This window comes from Oncorhynchus gorbuscha, unplaced genomic scaffold, assembly GCF_021184085.1.
Source record: "Oncorhynchus gorbuscha isolate QuinsamMale2020 ecotype Even-year unplaced genomic scaffold, OgorEven_v1.0 Un_scaffold_2077, whole genome shotgun sequence".
Classification (NCBI taxonomy): Eukaryota; Metazoa; Chordata; class Actinopteri; order Salmoniformes; family Salmonidae; genus Oncorhynchus; species Oncorhynchus gorbuscha.
Genome location: NW_025746673.1, coordinates 42501 through 52993, shown reverse-complemented (window position 1 = coordinate 52993; position 10493 = coordinate 42501). Strand labels below are relative to the sequence as shown.

Below are 10493 nucleotides of genomic sequence, written 5' to 3'. Positions count from 1 at the left end.
AGTAGTTTTATCACCTGACTGTTAGAATGGTGACTGTCTGTCCAACAGTAGTTTTATCACCTGACTGTTAGAATGGTGACTGTCTGTCCAACAGTAGTCAGTCAGTTGTTCTTCTTATATCATTATTCATCAAGCTCCTCGTCTGGTCCTGTGTAGCTCAGTTGGTAGAGCATGGCGCTTGTAACGCCAGGGTAGTGGGTTCGATCCCCGGGACCACCCATACGTAGAATGTATGCACACATGACTGTAAGTCGCTTTGGATAAAAGCGTCTGCTAAATGGCATATATTATTATTATAGGGCTTGGAGTTAGTTTTCTAGGCCTTTCTCCAGAAAGTATTTTAGGGTTGGGATGCTGATCTGAGATCTGTTCAATATAATCATATTCATTGTTGGGGCGGCAGGTAGTCTAGTGGTTAGAGCGTTGGGCCAGTGACCGAAAGGTTGCTAGATCGAATCCCTGAGCTGACAAGGTAAAAATCTGTCGTTCTGCCCCTGAACAAGGCAATTAACTTGCTGTTCCTAGGCCTTCATTGTAAATAAGAATTTGTTCTTAACTGACATGCCTAGTAAAATAAAGGTTAAATAAATAAATTTGACCCATACAAACATTCACTACATGGAACAATGGATAGTCCCCCAAAAAACACAAATCAAAAGGCAGTTTGTTCTGAAGTGTCTGCTCTATAAGAAAATGATCTGAGATCTGTCCACATGGGTCTTAATCATTATGATCTGAAAGGCTAAACTGATCCTAGATCAGCAGTCCTACTCTGAGACGCTTGGTGGATACGGGCCCTGGTCTGGCCATGTGGTTAAACCTCCTGGTCATTCTGATGGTGCATTCATGACAAGTCGGAAACCTCAAGTTATTTGCAAAGAGCTTCCTATTTGTTGATTCTGATACTTTCCAAGCGGGAAACCTGGGGCCTCATCTTTCTTCCAAGATTCCAAGACGTCTTGAACACACCAGTACTGGGAACCAAAACAAAACGTTTTCCATTGTGAAATTGTTTTGCTACGGTTTGCACAAATGAATACACCCCAGGTGAGAACTCCATGCCAAATCACACGTGGAAACTATTTCACTTAAAATAAAATATCAATAATTTACAGTCATATTTGATTTTAATTTTTCTTTGTGGTGGTTTTATTTATTTTATGGTGGTTGGGGGGGTTGCTTGCATTGAGTTCAGTGCCTTCTGGTAGACATAACACTTGGCCTATCCAGTCATATGAACGAGGTTAAATAAATGGAAGTGACAAATGGTGCATTTGATATTTCTCTCTTAACTATGATTTCTCCGTTCATATATTTTTGGGCCAAAATGAGCCCTTTGGACCTTTCTGCTGAATATCAAACTGACACGTCATCTTGTATTTTTATTGTGGTTTGTGGATTTATTTTGAAATTAAAGAAATCTATGGAAAAATAATCCCCATCTGTATCGCAAGTAGTAGTAGATTCAATTCAATGCTCCAGTATCCCCCAGCAGTGTTTCCCAACTCAGGGTTGGGGGGGTACTGGAGGACCAGGGTTGGGGCTACTGGAGAACCAGGGTTGGGGAGGTACTGGAGGACCAGGGTTGGGGGGGGTACTGGAGGACCAGGGTTGGGGGGGTACTGGAGGACCAGGGTTGGGGGGTACTGGAGGACCAGGGTTGGGGGTACTGGAGGACCAGGGTTGGGGGTACTGGAGGACCAGGGTTGGGGGTACTGGAGGACCAGGGTTGGTGGGTACTGGAGGACCAGGGTTGGGGGCTACTGGAGGACCAGGGTTGGTGGCTACTGGAGGACCAGGGTTGGGGGGGTACTGGAGGACCAGGGTTGGGGGGGTACTGGAGGACCAGGGTTGGGGTACTGGAGGACCAGGGTTGGGGGGGTACTGGAGGACCAGGGTTGGGGGGTACTGGAGGACCAGGGTTGGGGGGTACTGGAGGACCAGGGTTGGGGGTACTGGAGGACCAGGGTTGGGGGGGTACTGGAGGACCAGGGTTGGGGGGGTTAGGGGTACTGGAGGACCAGGGTTGGGGGGGGTACTGGAGGACCAGGGTTGGGGGGGTACTGGAGGACCAGGGTTGGGGGGTACTGGAGGACCAGGGTTGGGGGGTACTGGAGGACCAGGGTTGGGGGTACTGGAGGACCAGGGTTGGGGGTACTGGATGACCAGGGTTGGGGCTACTGGAGGACCAGGGTTGGGGGTACTGGAGGACCAGGGGTTGGGGGTACTGGAGGACCAGGGTTGGGGTACTGGAGGACCAGGGTTGGGGACCACTGCTCTAGATACCAGGGTTGGGGGTACTGGAGGATCAGGGTTGTTGGGAACTGGAGGACACAGGGTTGTCTCATTTAGTATGTATCTTTAGGACCAGGGTTGTTCTGTGTACTGGAGGACCAGGGTTCAGTGTTTGTACTGGAGGACCAGGGTCTCTTGGGTACTGGAGGACCAGGGTTGCTGGAAGTACTGGAGGACCAGGGTTGTTGGGTTTACTGGAGGACCAGGGTTGTTGGGTCTGGAGGACCAGGTTTTTCATTGTGTTTGTTGGAGGACCAGGGTCTCCCGGAGGACCAGGGTTGGTCAAAAGTAGCGCTACCATGGGGACCAGGGGGGGGCTTGGAGGAACAGGGTTGGGGCTTTGAGGGGACCAGGGGCGTTTGAGGGGACCAGGGTTGGGGTACTGATGACCGGGGTTGGGGCTACTGGAGGACCAGGGTTGGGGACCACTGCTCTGAGATACCGGGGGGCGTGGTAACAGGAATCTGTGGCTGTATTAGAAACTTCATGGGCCACCACCAACAGGGTCAGTCTCATTTAGTATGGGGGCTTTATTAAAAGCTTGTTCTGTTTCGAGGTTGTGTTTTTCCTCCCAATGTGGGGAATCAGTGTTTGTCACAGGGGGGCAGAGCAAAGTGCATCTCTTTGAAAGGACCGGGGGCCATAGAGGGACCGGGGGCGTTTGAGGGGACAGGTGGGGACAGGGGGGGCGTTTGAGGGGACTGGGGGCCGTTTGAGGGGACAGGGGGCCGTTTGAGGGGACAGGGGGGGCCGTTTGAGGGGACAGGGGGGCAATTTGAAGGGACTGGGGAGGCCATTTGAGGGGCCGCAGGTTTTTTTTTTTGAAATTGGGCCATGTCATGGGCTGCTTCTCAAATGACACCATGTTCCCCACTGTTGGCCAGACTCCAGCTTAGCAGTTGTAGCTTTGACTTGGCCAAAAGAAGGGCACTACCTGAGGCCTGTTGTGGACAGGCACCCCACACTCCTCTGTTCATTCAGAGGCACCAGGCATCGTCTGTGTACCAAATGGCACCCTATTCCCTACATAGCGCCCTACTTTTGACCAGGGCCCCATAGGGTAGTGCACTATATAGGGAGCAGAGTGCCAGCGATGGTGTCATGAAGGGACGTCCCCGTCACATGGTGCTGGTCATCCTGGTTGTTTGGCTGTTGGCTGTTGATAGCTCCCCTGGTTGCCTTCTCTAGGAGGGGACTGAGGGAGGGCGAGAGGGAGGAGAAGAAGAGAGAGAGAGAGGAGGAGGAGGAGAGGAGGAGAGAGAGAGGAGAGAGGAGGATGAGAAGAGGGAAGGGAGAGAGAGGAGGAGGAGAGAGAGGGGGAGGAGAGAGAGAGGATGAGAAGAGGGAAGGGAGAGAGAGGAGGAGAAGAGGGAAGGAGAGAGAGAGAGAGGAAAGAAGAGGGAAGGGAGGAAGAGAAAAGAAGTGAACAGATGTAGACTTAACAGTGAAATGTTTAGAGAGAGAGAGAGGTGGATAAATTGTCTCGAGGGGCAGACAACAGTGATTTCAAACGACGGACACAGTACTAAAACAATACATCACCTGATACATTAAAAGCTCTGACAACATGTTCCAAATCAAAACACCCGGTGAACTATCCAAGGTTTCCCAGACATAGATTAAACCTAGTCCTGGAGTGAAGAATCTCCATTGAGAATGCTTCTATTCAGGACTTCATGTGTGTCTGGGAAAGATCCATCTCAGTGGTCTAGACTGGGGCCGTGGGCAGCTGTGTGGTAACAGCAGTGGTCTAGACCGGGGTAACAGCAGTGGTGTAACAGCAGTGGTCTAGACCGGGGCCGTGTGGTAACAGCAGTGGTCTAGACCGGGCCGTGTGGTAAGCAGTGGTCAGCTGTGGTCTAGACCGGGGCCGTGTGGTAACAGCTGTGGTCTAGACCGGGCCGTGTGGTAACAGCTGTGGTCTAGACTGGGGCCGTGTGTAACAGCTGTGGTCTAGACTGGGGCCGTGTGGTAACAGCTGTGGTCTAGACTGGGGCCGTGTGGTAACAGCTGTGGTCTAGACCGGGGCCGCGTGGTAACAGCTGTGGTCTAGACTGGGGCCGCGTGGCAGTGGTCTAGACTGGTGTGGTAACAGCTGTAGTCACCTTGACGTGTATCTGGTTGCGCAGCACAGCAGCTCTGAGGATCGTGGCTTTGGCTCGTCTCTGGAACTCCTTGCCCATGTGGACAGACTTCTCAAACGTATGGCCCCTCTGGTCCACGTCCCTCGCATACAGGATCTGACATCACACATACAGGAAACAGGAAGTTACTCATACGGGAACTGGGGAGAGACTGGTGTGTACCTGTAGTGATAGTTGATGTGTAGAGAGACTGGTCTACGGCTAGTGTGTGTGAGTCTATACGTGTGTGTGTGACCTTGCTGTGAGAGTCTATACGTGTGTGTGTGTGTGTTACCTTGCTGTGAGAGTCTATACGTGTGTGTGTGTGTGTGTGTGTGTTACCTTGCTGTGAGAGTCTATACGTGTGTGTGTATGTATGTGTGTGTGTGTTACCTTGCTGTGCGAGTCTATACGTGTGTGTGTGTGTTACCTTGCTGTGAGAGTCTATACGTGTGTGTGTGTGACCTTGCTGTGAGAGTCTATACGTGTGTGTGTGTGTGACCTTGCTGTGAGAGTCTATACGTGTGTGTGTGTGTGTGTTACCTTGCTGTGAGAGTCTATACGTGTGTGTGTGTGTGTTACCTTGCTGTGAGAGTCTATACTTGTGTGTGTGTGTTACCTTGCTGTGAGAGTCTATACTTGTGTGTGTGTTACCTTGCTGTGAGAGTCTATACGTGTGTGTGTGTGTGTTGCTGTGAGAGTCTATACGTGTGTGTGTGTGTTACCTTGCTGTGAGAGTCTATACGTGTGTGTGTGTGTTACCTTGCTGTGAGAGTCTATACGTGTGTGTGTGTATGTATGTGTGTGTGTTACCTTGCTGTGATGTGTGTGTGTTACCTTGCTGTGAGAGTCTATACGTGTGTGTGTGTGTGTGTGTTACCTTGCTGTGAGAGTCTATACGTGTGTGTGTGTTTACCTTGCTGTGAGAGTCTATACGTGTGTGTGTGTGTGTGTGTGTGTTACCTTGCTGTGAGAGTCTATACGTGTGTGTGTTACCTTGCTGTGAGAGTCTATACGTGTGTGTGTGTGTGTGTGTGTACCTTGCTGTGAGAGTCTATACGTGTGTGTGTATGTGTGTGTGTGTTACCTTGCTGTGAGAGTCTATACGTGTGTGTGTGTGTGTGTGTGTGTGTGTGTGTGTCTATACGTGTGTGTGTGTGTACCTTGCTGTGAGAGTCTATACGTGTGTGTGTGTTACCTTGCTGTGAGAGTCTATACGTGTGTGTGTGTTACCTTGCTGTGAGAGTCTATACGTGTGTGTGTGTTACCTTGCTGTGAGAGTCTATACGTGTGTGTGTGTTACCTTGCTGTGAGAGTCTATACGTGTGTGTGTGTGTGTTACCTTGCTGTGAGAGTCTATACGTGTGTATGTGTGTGTTACCTTGCTGTGAGAGTCTATACGTGTGTGTGTGTATGTGTGTGTTACCTTGCTGTGAGAGTCTATACGTGTGTGTGTGTGTGTGTATGTGTGTGTGTGTTACCTTGCTGTGCGAGTGAGAGTCTATACGTGTGTGTGTGTGTTACCTTGCTGTGAGAGTCTATACGTGTGTGTGTGTTACCTTGCTGTGAGAGTCTATGTGTGTGTGTGTGTGTGTGTTACCTTGCTGTGAGAGTCTATACGTGTGTGTGTGTGTGTGTTACCTTGCTGTGAGAGTCTATACGTGTGTGTGTGTGTGTGTGTGTGTTACCTTGCTGTGAGAGTCTATACGTGTGTGTGTGTGTGTGTGTTACCTTGCTGTGAGAGTCTATACGTGTGTGTGTGTGTCTATACGTGTGTGTGTTACCTTGCTGTGAGAGTCTATACGTGTGTGTGTGTGTTACCTTGCTGTGAGAGTCTATACGTGTGTGTGTGTGTTACTTTGCTGTGAGAGTCTATACGTGTGTGTGTGTGTGTGTGTTACCTTGCTGTGAGAGTCTATACGTGTGTGTGTGTGTATGTATGTGTGTGTTACCTTGCTGTGAGAGTCTATACGTGTGTGTGTGTGTGTGTGTTACCTTGCTGTGAGAGTCTATACGTGTGTGTGTGTTACCTTGCTGTGAGAGTCTATACGTGTGTGTGTGTTACCTTGCTGTGAGAGTCTATACGTGTGTGTGTGTTACCTTGCTGTGAGAGTCTATACGTGTGTGTGTGTGTGTGTGTTACCTTGCTGTGAGAGTCTATACGTGTGTGTGTATGTATGTGTGTGTGTGTTACCTTGCTGTGAGAGTCTATACGTGTGTGTGTATGTATGTGTGTGTGTGTTACCTTGCTGTGCGAGTCTATACGTGTGTGTGTTACCTTGCTGTGAGAGTCTATACGTGTGTGTTACCTTGCTGTGAGAGTCTATACGTGTGTGTGTGTGTGTGTGTGTTACCTTGCTGTGAGAGTCTATGCGTGTGTGTGTGTGTGTGTGTGTGTGTTACCTTGCTGTGAGAGTCTATACGTGTGTGTGTGTGTGTTACCTTGCTGTGAGAGTCTATACTTGTGTGTGTGTGTGTGTGTGTTACCTTGCTGTGAGAGTCTATACGTGCGTGTGTGTGTGTGTGTGTATGTATGTGACCTTGCTGTGAGAGTCTATACGTGTGTGTGTGTGTTACCTTGCTGTGAGAGTCTATACGTGTGTGTGTGTGTTACCTTGCTGTGAGAGTCTATACGTGTGTGTGTGTTTGTGACCTTGCTGTGAGAGTCTATACGTGTGTGTGTGTGTTACCTTGCTGTGAGAGTCTATACGTGTGTTACCTTGCTGTGAGAGTCTATACGTGTGTGTGTGTGTGTGTTACCTTGCTGTGAGAGTCTATACGTGTGTGTGTGTGTGTTACCTTGCTGTGAGAGTCTATACGTGTGTGTGTGTTACCTTGCTGTGAGAGTCTATACGTGTGTGTTACCTTGCTGTGAGAGTCTATACGTGTGTGTGTGTGTGTGTGTTACCTTGCTGTGAGAGTCTATACGTACGTGTGTGTGTGTGTGTGTGTGTGTTACCTTGCTGTGAGAGTCTATACGTGTGTGTGTGTGTGTGTGTTACCTTGCTGTGAGAGTCTGTGTGTGTGTGTGTGTTACCTTGTGTGTCTATACGTGTGTGTCACCTTGCTGTGAGAGTCTATACGTGTGTGTTACCTTGCTGTGAGAGTCTATACGTGTGTGTGTGTGTGTTACCTTGCTGTGAGAGTCTATACGTGCGTGTGTGTGTGTTACCTTGCTGTGAGAGTCTATACGTGTGTGTTACCTTGCTGTGAGAGTCTATACGTGTGTGTGTTACCTTGCTGTGAGAGTCTATACGTGTGTGTTACCTTGCTGTGAGAGTCTATACGTGTGTGTGTGTGTGTGTGTGTGTTACCTTGCTGTGAGAGTCTATACGTGTGTGTGTATGTGTGTGTGTGTGTGTTACCTTGCTGTGAGAGTCTATACGTGTGTGTGTGTTACCTTGCTGTGAGAGTCTATACGTGTGTGTGTGTGACCTGCTGTGAGAGTCTATACGTGTGTGTGTGTGTGACCTTGCTGCTGTGTGTGTGTGTGTGTGTCTATACGTGTGTGTGTGTGTGTTACCTTGCTGTGAGAGTCTATACTTGTGTGTGTGTGTTACCTTGCTGTGAGAGTCTATACTTGTGTGTGTGTGTGTTACCTTGTGTGTCTATACTTGTGTGTGTGTGTGTGTGTGTGTGTGTGTGTGTTACCTTGCTGTGAGAGTCTATACGTGCGTGTGTGTGTTACCTTGCTGTGAGAGTCTATACGTGTGTGTGTGTGTTACCTTGCTGTGAGAGTCTATACGTGTGTGTGTGTGTGTGTGTGTGTGTTACCTTGCTGTGAGAGTCTATACGTGTGTGTGTTACCTTGCTGTGAGAGTCTATACGTGTGTGTGTGTGTGTGTGTTACCTTGCTGTGAGAGTCTATACGTGTGTGTGTGTATGTATGTGTGTGTTACCTTGCTGTGAGAGTCTATACGTGTGTGTGTGTGTGTGTGTGTGTGTGTGTGTGTGTTACCTTGCTGTGAGAGTCTATACGTGTGTGTGTGTTACCTTGCTGTGAGAGTCTATACGTGTGTGTGTGTTACCTTGCTGTGAGAGTCTATACGTGTGTGTGTGTTACCTTGCTGTGATAGTCTATACGTGTGTGTGTGTTACCTTGCTGTGAGAGTCTATACGTGTGTGTGTGTGTGTTACCTTGCTGTGAGAGTCTATACGTGTGTATGTGTGTGTTACCTTGCTGTGAGAGTCTATACGTGTGTGTGTATGTATGTGTGTGTTACCTTGCTGTGAGAGTCTATACGTGTGTGTGTGTATGTATGTGTGTGTGTGTTACCTTGCTGTGCGAGTCTATACGTGTGTGTGTGTGTTACCTTGCTGTGAGAGTCTATACGTGTGTGTGTGTTACCTTGCTGTGAGAGTCTATACGTGTGTGTGTGTGTGTGTTACCTTGCTGTGAGAGTCTATACGTGTGTGTGTGTGTGTGTTACCTTGCTGTGAGAGTCTATACGTGTGTGTGTGTGTGTGACCTTGCTGTGAGAGTCTATACGTGTGTGTGTGTGTGTGACCTTGCTGTGAGAGTATACGTGTGTGTGTGTGTGTTACCTTGCTGTGAGAGTCTATACGTGTGTGTGTTACCTTGCTGTGAGAGTCTATACGTGTGTGTGTGTGTTACCTTGCTGTGAGAGTCTATACGTGTGTGTGTTACTTTGCTGTGAGAGTCTATACGTGTGTGTGTGTGTGTGTGTTACCTTGCTGTGAGAGTCTATACGTGTGTGTGTGTGTATGTATGTGTGTGTTACCTTGCTGTGAGAGTCTATACGTGTGTGTGTGTGTGTGTGTTACCTTGCTGTGAGAGTCTATACGTGTGTGTGTGTGTTACCTTGCTGTGAGAGTCTATACGTGTGTGTGTGTTACCTTGCTGTGAGAGTCTATACGTGTGTGTGTGTACCTTGCTGTGAGAGTCTATACGTGTGTGTGTGTGTGTGTGTTACCTTGCTGTGAGAGTCTATACGTGTGTGTGTATGTATGTGTGTGTGTGTTACCTTGCTGTGAGACTATACGTGTGTGTGTATGTATGTGTGTGTGTGTTACCTTGCTGTGATGTGTGTGTGTGTTACCTTGCTGTGCGAGTCTATACGTGTGTGTGTTACCTTGCTGTGAGAGTCTATACGTGTGTGTTACCTTGCTGTGAGAGTCTATACGTGTGTGTGTGTTGTGTGCCTTGAGAGTCTATGCGTGTGTGTGTGTGTGTGTGTGTGTGTTACCTTGCTGTGAGAGTCTAACGTGTGTGTGTGTGTGTTACCTTGCTGTGAGAGTCTATACTTGTGTGTGTGTGTGTGTGTGTTACCTTGCTGTGAGTCTAACGTGCGTGTGTGTGTGTGTGTATGTATGTGACCTTGCTGTGAGAGTCTATACGTGTGTGTGTGTGTTACCTTGCTGTGAGAGTCTATACGTGTGTGTGTGTGTTACCTTGCTGTGAGAGTCTATACGTGTGTGTGTGTGTGTGACCTTGCTGTGAGAGTCTATACGTGTGTGTGTGTGTTACCTTGCTGTGAGAGTCTATACGTGTGTGTGTTACCTTGCTGTGAGAGTCTATACGTGTGTGTGTGTGTGTGTTACCTTGCTGTGAGAGTCTATACGTGTGTGTGTGTGTGTTACCTTGCTGTGAGAGTCTATACGTGTGTGTGTGTTACCTTGCTGTGAGAGTCTATACGTGTGTGTTACCTTGCTGTGAGAGTCTATACGTGTGTGTGTGTGTGTTACCTTGCTGTGAGAGTCTCAGTGTTACCTTGCTGTGAGAGTCTATACGTGTGTGTGTGTGTGTGTTACCTTGCTGTGAGAGTCTATACGTGTGTGTGTGTGTGTGTGTTACCTTGCTGTGAGAGTCTATACGTGTGTGTGTGTGTGTGTGTTACCTTGCTGTGAGAGTCTATACGTGTGTGTGTGTGTGTGTGTTACCTTGCTGTGAGAGTCTATACGTGTGTGTGTCACCTTGCTGTGAGAGTCTATACAGTGTGTTACTCTGTGAGAGTCTAACAACGTGTGTGTGTGTGTGTTACCTTGCTGTGAGTCTACGTGCGTGTGTGTGTGTTACCTTGGTGAGAGTCTATACGTGTGTGTTTACCTTGCTGT

At 48.6% G+C, this 10493-nt stretch overlaps 1 pseudogene; it reads right to left on the bottom strand.

Moving 5' to 3' along the window:
- Positions 1-3267: 3267 nt before the first annotated feature.
- Positions 3268-10493, bottom strand: part of LOC124024925 — a 24831-nt pseudogene continuing 17605 nt past the window's right edge.